The sequence below is a fragment of the Panthera tigris genome, chromosome X, assembly GCF_018350195.1.
Source record: "Panthera tigris isolate Pti1 chromosome X, P.tigris_Pti1_mat1.1, whole genome shotgun sequence".
In the NCBI taxonomy this organism is placed as follows: domain Eukaryota; kingdom Metazoa; phylum Chordata; class Mammalia; order Carnivora; family Felidae; genus Panthera; species Panthera tigris.
This window is the reverse complement of record NC_056677.1, coordinates 79,326,785-79,340,247: the sequence shown is the minus strand read 5'-3', so window position 1 is coordinate 79,340,247 and position 13,463 is coordinate 79,326,785.

Genomic DNA, 13,463 nt, shown 5'->3' with positions numbered 1-13,463 from the left:
TCGATAACTTTGAATTTATGTTTCAATAATTCTATATTTTAAGTGGTAGTAACAATATTAATACATATATAATTTATGCCATGTCAGCCATTCATCAATCCAGTAACAAAACAAAAATAAAAATAAAAATAAAAATAAAAATAAAAATAAAAATAAAAATCCAGTAACAACCAATCAAACCAGTCATGGTTTAGAATTTTGTGACTTGTAAGTACTATTCTCTGAAATTCTGCTATGTTTTGACCTCCATATATTTGACATACTTATATATACTAAACTAATACTTCACCATCATCACGACTAAATGTGATTTAGATCCTTCCTATTTTCTCAGATAACACTCCACTTCTAGTTTCGTTAGCTTTGTTACTTATTCTGGAAGCCATGGTCAAACATTTGAATAATATTTTTCATAGCATATTAGAATTCTTCGTCCCTTTGGCTTTCTGCATATTTGCAGGCAATCCTAACCTGAAAATTTTCCAATGTCTGCTTTTTCCACATTTTTGTATAGGCTGCTGAGCATTGGTAAAGAAAGTCAAGAAATTGAACTGATTAAGTGTACCTTCATTTGGTCCTTGTCAGCTGCTCAACAATTCTTTCATTTATCTTTTTTGTTGCCATTATGTAATCTCTGAAACAATTTTTCTAAATCATTTTCACTCTCCTTAACCCTTTAGGCACAGCTTTATTTCCTCACTCAGTAAATAACTACATTTCTTACTTCATTGAGAAAAAGACCACCTTGCATGAATTCGCTTCTTGTTCTTACCTCCATATCAAAGCTTCTCTGGATTCTTTTTCATTATCTTTTCCTTTTGTCTCATATGTAAGAAAAATGTGTCCCTTTTCCTTTCCAAGATCAATCCATCTGTCCATTGCTTCTGTTCTATTTTGGTACCATTATTTTAGTATTTCCCTATGCCCATGAATTTACTCTGGTCTAGGAAAAACCAAAAGGAAGACAAACAAAAATAATAAAACTCACAGAGTTTTTCTATGTACTGCTATTTACTGAAGCTTATGGAATAAATCCGGCCTTCCTTCCACCATCAACCGTCTCAGAAATATAATCTGTAGTTACTTCTATTGTCACCATCTACTTTCCAACCCACCTATGGTCAAGCTGCTTCTCATCCACCCTTTAATGAAAGGATTTTTTAGGTCACTAATAACCTCCTAACCGCTAAATTTCAGTCCTTACTCTGCTTGAATTGTCTGTAACTTTTAATACAATACATTACAGTAACTCTTTTTAATTGAAATTATCTGCTCTCTTGGTTCACATAATTCCTCAGCCTTCTGAATTCTCTTACTGTTGTGGCCATTTATCTCTCTTCTGTTGACCCATTTTTCCCCCTATTTTCTGTATTATAGGTATGACCTAAGATTCTGTCTTTTGTCCTCTTCACTTCTCTTTAATCTCCACTATAATAATTTAATCCAAATGTATGATTTCAAATACCATCTCTTTTAAAATAATTTTTTCAAATTTATAAATTTCAGTAACAGTAACCTCTTTAGATCTCAGGATTATAATTTCAAATGCTGGATGAACACTTAAATGTTTTCACCAAGATAAATTTTAAAACCTAAAACTCAAAATAGCCAAAAGGTGGCTGGCTTACTATACATACCTTCAGACTTGCTGCTTTACTTATTTACATTTTCTGTATCTCACAGGTTCACAAATTCATGAGTTATCTTTAAAATTCTCACTCTCCATCAAATCACACTAGTTTATCAGAATTTCTTATTAATTCTATCTCTAAAACATTTAGTCTCTCTCTTTCTTCTTCTTCTTCTCACTTTCATTCTTACTACAACTATTTCTATTCAGTTTTCTTTCTAATACCATACATCTGAAATTATTCCAATACTTTTGTAACCTGACCACCAGTGTATCTCCATTCCAATCTGTTCAGAGGTACAAAAGTAAAGTTTCAGCCATTTTGCTCAATACCACGAGGTATCTTATGTGGCTTCTCCTTACCAAGTGAATAAAGTTCAAAGTCCATAGCTTACTATGGAAGTTCTTATAGTTTGAACCTAACCTACATGTTTTTAACTTTATCCCCAACTGCTTCCCTTCTAGCCAAACTAGATTACTTGTCATTCTACAAATCAGACACTACTGTTCTGCCTATGTTTTCCCCTCCTCTGGAAAGTCCCTTTCTACATCCTTGTTTTTTGAAATCCAAAATACTCTTCAAGGTTCACATAAAATTTCCTTTCTCTGTATAGTCTTCCCTGTTTTTCCTGTGCAAGAAGTAATGCTACTTGGAGCGCCTGGGTGGCTCAGTTGGTTGAGCATCCGACTTCGGCTCAGGTCATGATCTTGTGGTTCTTGAGTTCAAGCCCCATTTCAGGCTCTGTGCTGACAGCTCAGAGCCTGGAGCCTGCTTCGGGTTCTGTGTCTCGTTCTCTCTCTGTCCCTCCCCTGCTCATGCTCTGTCTCTGTCTCAAAAATAAATAAAACATTAAGAAGTAATTGCTACTTTTCTTGGCTCTCTAGAATGCTATCAATATTCTTATTGCAAGGGCCCTATATTACCTAAACAACAGCTGTTTATATTGTGAGTGGCATTGCTACTCAATCATTAGCTCCTTGAATACAAGAGTTTAGGCTTATTTGTTCCTATCCTTCCATAACTTCTAACAGTACTATTTGCTTAGTGATAGCTCCAAAATAGTTGTAAAATTTATGCTTAATTTCAAATGGATTGAATATTTAAATTTAGCTCTGCAGGGCTTCAAACACTTTATGGGCATTATTTCACATTTTCAAAACATCTTAGAAACAAAGCAAAGGACAGTGCTATTATCTCTGTGAAGGACTGAGTGCCAAAGCAATTTACTAGAGTTTGTAGCAGAGTTACAAATCCAAGGTGCCTGACTACTAGTCAAGTGACCTATCCCTGTGACTTATGCTTGTTCTTAAATTAAATTAATTAAGGATTAATTTAAAAGTAAATTCCCATCTCCTTTGTTTATCCAACAGTTAGCTTTAATAGTCACATGTTCCTGGGTAGATTGTTGATTGGAAGTCCAAATCACCTCAGTTCTTCCTCTACCTTCTGTCCACTGGTAGGTCTCTCTCCTCCCTGTCACTTGGGTGGAAATGCACTCTGGTTGATGTTCTTTCTCCTGGCTGTTTTAGTTTTGATGCACCAGCAATCAATGGGCTTGTTCAGCTTCTTTTCTTTTCTTTCTTATGGCCATTCATCAAGTGAGCTGAATTTTCAATTTACCTTCACTAAATTTTGATCGTCATGGGTGGCCTTACATATTGGAGGGCAGAAAATGGCTGCAGCTAAAGGGAGGAGAAGGGAGGATAATGATTCTATTTTTTACAGAAAGAGATGAGATCATTTTTTAAAGATGTCATTTCCTTTTAGATACAGAAGGTTGTTAGGCTCCCCTTTATATCCTTTTATCATTCAAGGTCATGGAAAGAGTAGGAAGAAGTTGTTTCCTGGAATGATAATGAAACCTGAGCTATTGAGCATCATTTATGCATAAAGCTCATGAAGTACTTTGCTAACCACTAGTGTAACCAAGATGTCTATGGGCTTGATCATGAAAAACATTCTACTGTGACAGCACAATACATCAGCTTTAGATCTTGCAGTAAAAAAATAGGTACAGGAGAGAGACAGCCATTATTTGACATGCCCAGTCTTCACCACACTGTTCCAGAGTGACTATTAGTAATGATCAGATGAAGTGTGTGTGTGTGTGTGTGTGTGTGTGTGTGAGACATAATTCATGACAGACTCCTTTGGGTCATGTGATCCTGCCAGTCTCTCTACAGTTTCCAAGAACCAGTTGAAAAGGAAATAATATTGAAGGCATTTTTAATTTTGTTTGATTGATACCAAATAGTTGGACTAATTATTTTTCCCTTGATTTACTTTTTCTGAGAATCAATTTGGAAATGCTATTAGTTCTTGTGAATTGCGTTGTCAGAATTATATATTTTCCTACAAAGAAGGTAACCACGCCCAATCTACTTGCACTTCTAATTTATAATCTAAGTTTCGAGAGCTTACAGGGAGCTCTCAACCCTGGAGGTCTGACATTTAACTCTCACTGTTGTGTATGACAACTACACCTGTAAAATAATTCAGCAATATTCTAACCAAAATATAATTATGTATTCCATATGTAGTGTCCTCTACTTCTGCCTGAATCAAGTAAACTGTGTTACATAAATAATAATGAATAATAGTCTGACAGATAAAAATATGCTTTAGGTAATGATGAGCATTAAAATGTATGAAGTATTTCAACAGCAGAATATGAACTTTTTGGAAAGTAATAAAGGCAAACATCTTGTTGTGCTTGTCCTTTTCTTACCCTCATTTATATCTCAAAACCCAACTTCATTGAAGATTTCCAGTGAAATTTCTAATGGGAAGACTATCAAAATGTAATTTAAGGAAGGATGAGCAAAGGTGATTAAATAATATAAAGCAATAGTAACTGCTTAGTGTGACTTAAATTTAAATACAACTTAAGCACTTCTCACTCAATGAGAAAAAAAAATCCTTTTTTAAGTTAAAAAAAGTAAATCACTATAGAATATTACATTCACTGGTAATGACACAGATCAAATAATAGTAGCCATTTTTATTCAGTGGTATGAAAATAAACCAAAAGGATAATTGTGATGTAATGAAAATAAAAACAAAGCTGCAATTGGCATGTAAATAATAATAATAAAAAGTGGCTGTTTCTGCCAAAGTACTGTCAACTGATACAGATTGTACAGCACCAAAATTATCAAAATTGACATATGTAAAATGATTATAAATTAATGGTTTGTAGCACAAAGTCATGTGTTATAGACTTTTACTAGGTAGATACATAATCACAAGGAACAAAGGACCTTTAAACAATGTAAAATTATGAAATTAATCTAAAATGGTATGCTGCCCTCACAATAAATTATGAGATCATTTTTATGTGATTAATGATGAATTTATATACCTAGACATGTGAATGAGTAGACTTTATTATACACAGCTATTACTACTGCTTGTATGACAGATTTGGTCAGCCTTACTGTAAGTACTTTAACAGTAAGTCAATCCCAGGAAAGGTTACAAAGTTGGAAATTAGATTTATCACAGGTTTGTGATTGGCTCCAAGAACTAAAAAGTAAATTGGAAAGGTTGTTGCACTTATAAATTTACATGTATTAACTGCAAATAGCATGCTAGTTTAGCAATTTGTGCAAGTCAACAGTCTCATTAATACCTCAAAGGTTTTCCTTCATTGATATTTCATTCTTTTCACTTGATAAGCTAAAGAATAGGTGCACAATTTTCCCAGATTGTGCTAATTCACTTTGCCATGGACTTGAGAGTCCTGTAGATTCTTTTTGTTTGAAGTTGTAGCCATGTTGTACCCACAGGATGATCTCTTCTTTGTCACAAATGCTGTGTCCCTACCATGTTATTTTCTATATTTTGGGTAAGCTCAAACTGTGGCAATATATATGTGGCAAGGACATGAACAGATAAAATTATCTGATTTATTAAGTTTCTTAGGAAGAAAACTTTTTCCTGGTATATTCAGAAAGTTCTTAGTGTTTGTGTATAGTATGTTTTCAGTTTACTGATATCTGGCCAATACTGGAAACACACATAAATTGTATTTCTGCCATAAGAAAAGGATAGTAATGTAAATCATACCTCTTTTGTTAATGTGTATACCAAGATTCCATTATTGTGAGCTATAGAGTGTGTCTACATGATACCAAAACATCTGTATGCAAAGTGAAAAATGTAGTCAATCATCTAGATATTTCTAAATATACAGATGCTTTGTTGTTGGTTAGACAAAAATTCCAGATGATTGAGTGAATTGTTCACCCTCACAGTTAACATTAATAGATTACTCCATCTGACACTCTGGGGAGGCAGACAGTTATAAAAAGTGAAAAGGTGGTTCATGAGATCTTAGAGGGAGGAGAGATTAGATGATACCTATGATTATTTTTTCTTATGATTTTCTTATAGTTCATTGCCATTCTCTTTGTTTTGTCATTAAAACAACAATTCAGCATTAAAATTATTATTTTCTTCTTGAAATCCTGTTATCATTTTTGAGTAAAAGTGTTGATTTATTGCAAAACTTTATAACCTATTATGGAATCAATAGGTATTAAATAGATCAATAAAAAGTGAAGTGTTTTAGATATTGCCTCCCTCAAGTACCAATATATTTAAAAACAGCATATGTTAATTATAATTATAAATATAGAAAAGGAAAGAGAAATTTCAGCTTCTAGAGTCAGTGAAGAACCATTTATTATACATTTATATATAATTCACCTATTCCTTCACTAAATATTGAACCATTTTATGTGCTAGACACTGTGCATTGGATAAGGAATGCAAGATTAATCAGATATCTTTTGTCTTGAAGCAATTCACATTTTAGTAAGGGCTATATAAATGTTAAAAGATAATAACAGTAGAATGACATAAATTCTTGGGCTCCTGGAGGGCTCCGTTGGTTGAGCTTCTGACTTCAGCTCATGTAATGATTTCACAGTTTGTGGTTCTAGGCTTGCATCCAGCTCTTGCTGATAGCACAGAGCCTGTTTGGGATTCTTTCTCTCCCTTTCTCTCCGTCCATCCCTGACTTGTGCTTTCTCTCTCTTAAAATAAATAAATAAACAAAAAATAGTAGAGTGAGATAAATTCCAAAGGAGCCATGTGCAAAGTGTTATTGAAATATCAATAATGCAGCGACTGTCTGCCCTGGGTGGGGGAAGGGCAGTTGTTAGAGAAAGTTAAATAGCAGAAATGTTGTTTGTGTAAAATCTTGAAAGAAAAGGAGAAAATAAGAATAAAAAAAAAAAACATGAGGGGAAAAAAAAAACCCACAACCTTCCTGTTGAGAGGTATCAGAGAGCTACTAAGAAAGACAGAATTGAGGACTCAAAATTCAAGAGAAGAGAAAAAAAATTATCCTGCTTATGCCAAACATTTTACCTTGTCTTTCTTCAAGGAATTTGCTGATTCATAAAAGGCATGAATGAAAAGGCTGATAAGAAAAGCAGCCATGAGACTGCACAGATTCCTAGCCCAGAACTCAGCAAGCAGAAGGAGATCTGGTAGATTCTGGAGTACCTGCATTCCCAGCTGCTTTTCTATGGTTCCTGTACACCTACACCTACACCAACCTTGAGAGCATTATGGCTGCTGTTTTACTTCCACCTTCCACATCTCACAGAATTTTTCTAGAGATCAATACTAACATACAACCAAACATAGAAGGGAAGTGTAGGAAGGATGGCTCCTCCATGATACATAACAAAGCCACCAAAGGCTGACCCTTATCAAATTGGCATTCACATTCATCTCTCCTTTTAATCATTTTTGTCTTCCATATAAATAGAATACAACATGATTTAACTATCCTTCAAACCACTTAAAAAAACATCAACCAAAAGATGATACTTACCCATCTTTGGGTAATATTCATTCATCTTCTTTTTTTTTTTTTATTCATTCATCTTCTAACTGAATCATATTCCCTGCATTAGTCAGCTCCAGCTGCCATAACAAAGTACCACAGACTTGCTGTGGTATCACAGGATGGCATAAACAACAGAATTTTCCCCACAATTTTGTAAGCTACAGGTGTAATATCAAGGTGTCAACAGGTCTTGTTTCTTCTGAGACCTCTCTCCTTGACCTGGATATGTCCACTTTCTCATTGTGTCCTCATATGTTCTTCTGTGCACATACACCTTTCATGTCTCTTTTTGTGCCCAATTGTCCTCTTTGTATAAGGACATCAAATTAGGGCAAATCCTAGAAGCTTCCTTTAACTTATTCACTTCTTTAAAGGCCTTATCTCAAAATATAGTGATATTCTGAGATACTGGGGGTTAGAACTTCAACATAAAAATTTTGGGATGGAGACACAATTCAGCCCATAACACCCTCTATGCCTTTTATGTCTTATAACTTAAATAGTAAGATCTAAGATTAACAACTATCATCATACCTACTGTTAGATGGAAAGTGATTTCAGAAATGGTTAACATATTTAAAATACACTAATGTCCAAATTAGAAAAAAAAATGCTTATAATAGTCCTCCTTCTGCAAGTATTTATAACTTCTTACATCCATTACACATTGTGTATTCTCTTTGTCCTCAACAAGCACCTTGACTGTTCTTTGCCTGGTAGGATGAATAATCAAAGCCTTCATTTATGAAGGGTATAGGCTATTAGCAGTACTACCTGCATTGTGTTGTTTTAGTTTTTGGTTACCTATAAAAGTAATTTTGTATTAGAGGATGTCCTGCATGTCAGACCTATGCCTCCTTACCCTTTGAACACTAGAAACACAAAAGGGCAGGTGGCAGTCTCAACTTCCAGTTTAATGGAAACATTGTTGTGCCCCCTGTTGGAAGCACTTCTCCCTGGGGAACTAAGACTTCTAGTCTAGCAGAGACCCAAATGATGCAAAACTAACAAAATTTTGGCTTTTAAGTTACTAGAAATAATTTGTTTCATGGAGTCATGAATTTTGTCTATGGAGGCAACAGAACCATATATTGTTCACCAGTATAGAACATAATTTGCATCCTGGAGAATGTTACCCTCACCACCACCACACAGATGGAATCATAATTGATTCCTCAAAGGGCTGTTCCACTGTTCTATCAGCCCAACTGCTTCAGGGTAATGGCACACAGTGAGACAAGTATCTCATGAACATGAGCCCATTGCTATATTTCATTTACCATAAAATGATTTCCTCGATCAGAAAGAAATGCTCCCATTGTACTCTGTACCCAGTTTCTTATATTTTTTTCTGTTCTTTCACTGTTTTTCCCCACCCCATCATATCCTCCACCCCCGCTAGATTGCAACCTCTTTGTGAGCAAGAACTGTGTCTTATTTATTTTGGTATTTTAACAAATATTGCCTAAGGTTAGGCACATGTTCCAAGAATACTGATTGAATAAGTGATAGAAAAGTCAACAATGCCAAGTATAACAGAAGGGTCAAGCAACATGAGGGCAAACATTAAAAAAAACACTTTTACTAGAAACAAGGACCATTTAAAGATAGAAAAGAAGAGGTGAAACACAAGGAAAGAGATCTCAGGGTGTAAAAATCGCTTACTAGCTGTGTGAACTTGAGCCTCTCTTTTGGCCTGAATGTTTGTGTCTTCCCAAAGGCACATGTTAAAGCCCTGACCATCAGTGTTATGATATTTAAAGATGAGGCCTTTGGGAGGTAATTAAGGTTAGATTGGATCATCAGGGTGGAGTCCTCATGTTGGAATTAATGGCCTTATAAGCAAAGGAAGAGTGTGTGTGTGTACACGTGTGTGCATGCATGAATGCATGTAAAAGGTCATGTGAGGGCATAGTGAGAAGGAGGTCTTTGCAAGCCAGCAAGAGTCCCTCACCAGGAACAAAATACAGGCTAGCACTTTGATTTTGGACTTCTCAACCTCTTTAACTTTGAGAAATAATTTGTTATTTAAGCCACCTAGTTTATGGTATTTTGTAGCCCCAGCACACTAATAAAGCTTCTATTTCCTTCTGCCTAAAATGGATGTAAAAGCTATCGACTGAATTGGTGAGAAGAGCAGAGATAATGTATGTAGAGTGCCTGGCCAGTGTCCAAAAATAGTAGTCATTTTCTCCAGTCAGTGCTGTGCAGCTTCTGTTTGCTCTTACATGACCATTTGATCATTTACCTTACTCTGTTACTTCATCTATGGTTTTCTTGACTGCTGACTGTTTGTATAACTTGTATTACTTTGTGTTATTTGTAAACTCCTGATTTTTATTGCCTACCTGGCTTCTGACTCACCACTGACCAGACTCTACTTCGTTGGTGTTCAAACTGGTCTTTTTGGCCAATAATGACTTGTCTTATACCTTGAATCCTTATGGCAAATCAAGGAGTACTTTTAAGGAGGGAATTCATACTCCATATTTTCATAAAATTCCTGACACAATGTTCAATAAAAAATCATGGCATGTTGTTATGTCAATCCGCTCCTACCTTAGCATGGACTTTTATCATTATAATTCCCCTTTCTTTTATTTGTTTTTAAGTTTTTATTTTAATTTCAATTAGTTAACATAGAGTGTTATATTAGTTTCAGGTTTACAATATAGTGGTTCAAAAATTCCATACATCACCCATTGCTCATCACAAATGAGCCCCACTTCCTTTTAGATATCTGTCCATAATTAATGGCACTACTTACTGATCTAGATCTCCAGTAGTTTTACTGCTTGCCTTTTGAAAAAGACAAGGTCTCACACACCAGTGCTTTAAACCTTTCTGGATCAGTGGCCCTTTGAGAATCTCATGAAAATTACCAGGCCCCATACCACCACTTTCAAATGTTTATATGCATTTCCACATAACATTGTGTATGCAATTTCAGGAAGTTTATGGGACTTTTGAACATAGGCATGTTGAACAGAGATATGCCACCATGAACGATTTGTTAGCTCCCATGTTAATGATTGAGATTGGTAGCACTGTTGATTGGCTCACATGCCACCATCTGTTGAATATCCTACTTTTCACTGATGCTCACAACACCATTAGGGTGAGGCATAGCCTTAGCATTTCTGTGGTTCATGGGTTGATGCATGAGCCATTATTTGACTTTTTTTCATAACAGTATAACTATCATATATGGACAACAATATGTATTGTCATCCTTTCATAATTATGCCTTTCAATGTGGATTCTCTAAAGACTTACACTGTAATAGTCTGGCCATCATATTCACTGTGTTATCAAATTGGCATCATAATGGATTATTTTTGGGACTTGCATCCTTATGAATTTTCTAATTTTATCCCTCATTATGAATGGGATAATAACTGGGTCCCTGCAGACTTTCATTGAAGTTATTATGAGATAGTTAACATCATGGCAATTGCAGATTAAATTGCACAGAAAATCAGCATTTTAAAAGAAACTTAAAGTCCTGATAAGTAATTACCAGTTATATTCAGTGACTATTTTGTTTAAACAATTCTCTCTTAATTCAAAATGTCCCCCAAAGACAGTATTCCACATTAAAAAAAATAACTACCTGGCAACGAGGAAAATTGTGTTTTTCTAAGTGAGCCAATTTTTAGTTGAAGTTTGGCAAATCATCTGAAAGCATAGCTTGTGCTTTAATAATTGTAAAGTAACGTCTCACTTTGGCTCAGGTCATGATCTCATAGTTCATGAGTTCAAGCCCTGCATCAGGCTCTGTGCTGACAGCGCAGACCCTGGAGTCTGCTTTGGATCCTGTGTCTCCATCTCTCTCTGCCCCTACCCCACTCATGCCCTGTCTCTCAAAAATAAAATAAAACATTACAAAAATTTAATAACTGGAAATTAAGCTGATATTTTTTAACTTTATGTTGATTTTTAAAATAGCGTGCCTCCCATACAGCTATGAGAAAAAGGAATTGTAAATATCCCACTTATACCTGAAACCATCACTCAAAAAATAGTCTTCACGTTTCTATATTAGCAAGTGAGGAGAATAATCTCTCACATAATTACTTTTCAAACGACCTAGCAATTGAGGTGGGGGAAAGTTTGTTTATAAGGAAATAAAGAGCATCCTTTACCTGTGTAAGGACCACCATCAGTATTATTGAACATTTTTTATGCAAAACAACATACTTAATTCAATGGATGCCAAAAGATGTTGCATATCCCTTGCTTTCTAAGATGTAAACTCTAATTTTAGGGTAAAATTCATTCACCTTAAAAGCTGGATATCAATAGAAGTCTGTCTCACTAAAGACCTAATGAATGTGTGGTTAAGACAATCAATGCTGCAGCAGGAGCTCACAAGGCTCAGGTGTATTGGGTTCCTCTTGCTGTTCTAACAAATTACCACAGATTTAGTCACTTAAAACAACACAAATTTTTTATCTTACAATTTTGTAGGTTAGAAGTTTGATATGGATCTCACTGGGCTGAAATCAGAGTGTTGGGAAGGCTGCATTCCATTCTAGAGACTTCAGTGGATAACTCGTTTTCTTGCTTTCTCCAGCTTCTAGAGGTCATCTGTATTCCTTATCTCATAATTATTTTCTTCATCTTCAAAGCCAGCAAATGTGCAGCTGTCTGTGCCTTTTTTTCGTAATCATATCTTCCTTTGATTCCCTCTTTCACTTTTAAGGGTCCTTGCAATTATATTGCACCCACATTGATAATCTGTTGCAGACTATGAATCTGGAGTTCTCTCTTGCCTTGCAAGAGAATGGATGCAGAAGTGAAAACGAGAGAGGCTAATGTCTGGGAGGAGACAAGAACCCTGAACAGGGGTTTCGTCTCTGTATTTATTGGGCTGTCAAGGTTTTACATACATGGTGAACACACAGAAGAAAACAAGCTAGTGGTTGTTAACTTGTGTGTGTAAGAAGTAAAGGGTTTGTGGGGTAAGTGGCATTAGAAGTTGAAATTAAAGCACAACGATATACTGGCGCCAGATGCCAGATGGACAGTGTGTCTTTGTTGGCGATACAGCTGAGTATCAGTTATCTCCAAAGTTTAAGGTTGCTGGAGCATGCTGCCTCAAGGCTAACAAGGCACCCTTTTCACTAACTAACCTTGGGTGTCTTTGCCCTGTAGCAGCTTTCCGCTTCTAACTGTTCTTGGTCGTTTTCATCCTGTGGAGGTGGCTTTCCACCCTAAGCTTTGTTGTACTCCTGTAGGGGCTCAGTCAGTTAAGTGTCCGGCTCTTGATTTTGGCTCAGGTCATGATCTCGTGGTTCTTGAGTTTGAGAACCACATCAGGCTCTGGACTGACAACTCAGAGCCTGCTTGGGATTCACTCTCTCTCCCTCTCTCTCTTCCCTTCCCTCCTTGTTCTCTCTCTCTCTGTCTCTCTCTCAAAATAAACATTAAAACATGTTTAAATTTTTTTTTGTAATCCTGTAAGGAGGAAACATAAACGTATAACTGTAGTACAAGATCAACTAGACTAACTTTGGGAGGTGGCATAGCATAAGGGTAAAAAGCATCGGCTCTACAGAGCGTTTGGTTTTATAACTTCAACTTTGCTATTTCCAAGGTGTACAATGTGGGCTAGCTACTTTTCTCATCTAAGTCTCAGTTTCTCCATCTGTAAAATAAAGATAAAAGTAAGTCTTAACTTGTATAATTGTTAAAAGACTTTAAATTAGACAAAGCATATCATTGAATAATTTAGTGAAGGGCACATAATTTGTACTCAGTATTGGTATCAAGATATATAGAAACAACTTTATGTTGAGTTTAAAGGATAGAAAGCTGACACCCGTTATAGAGATAAGGAAAATCTTTAAAAAGGAGGTAACATTTAATATGGATCTTTTTAGTGTCATGTGCCTTTGTCTTCTGCTCCCTGAAACTGGTCTCATTGAGGAGGTCTATCTTCAAGCATAAACCTGTACTTGGTCCTG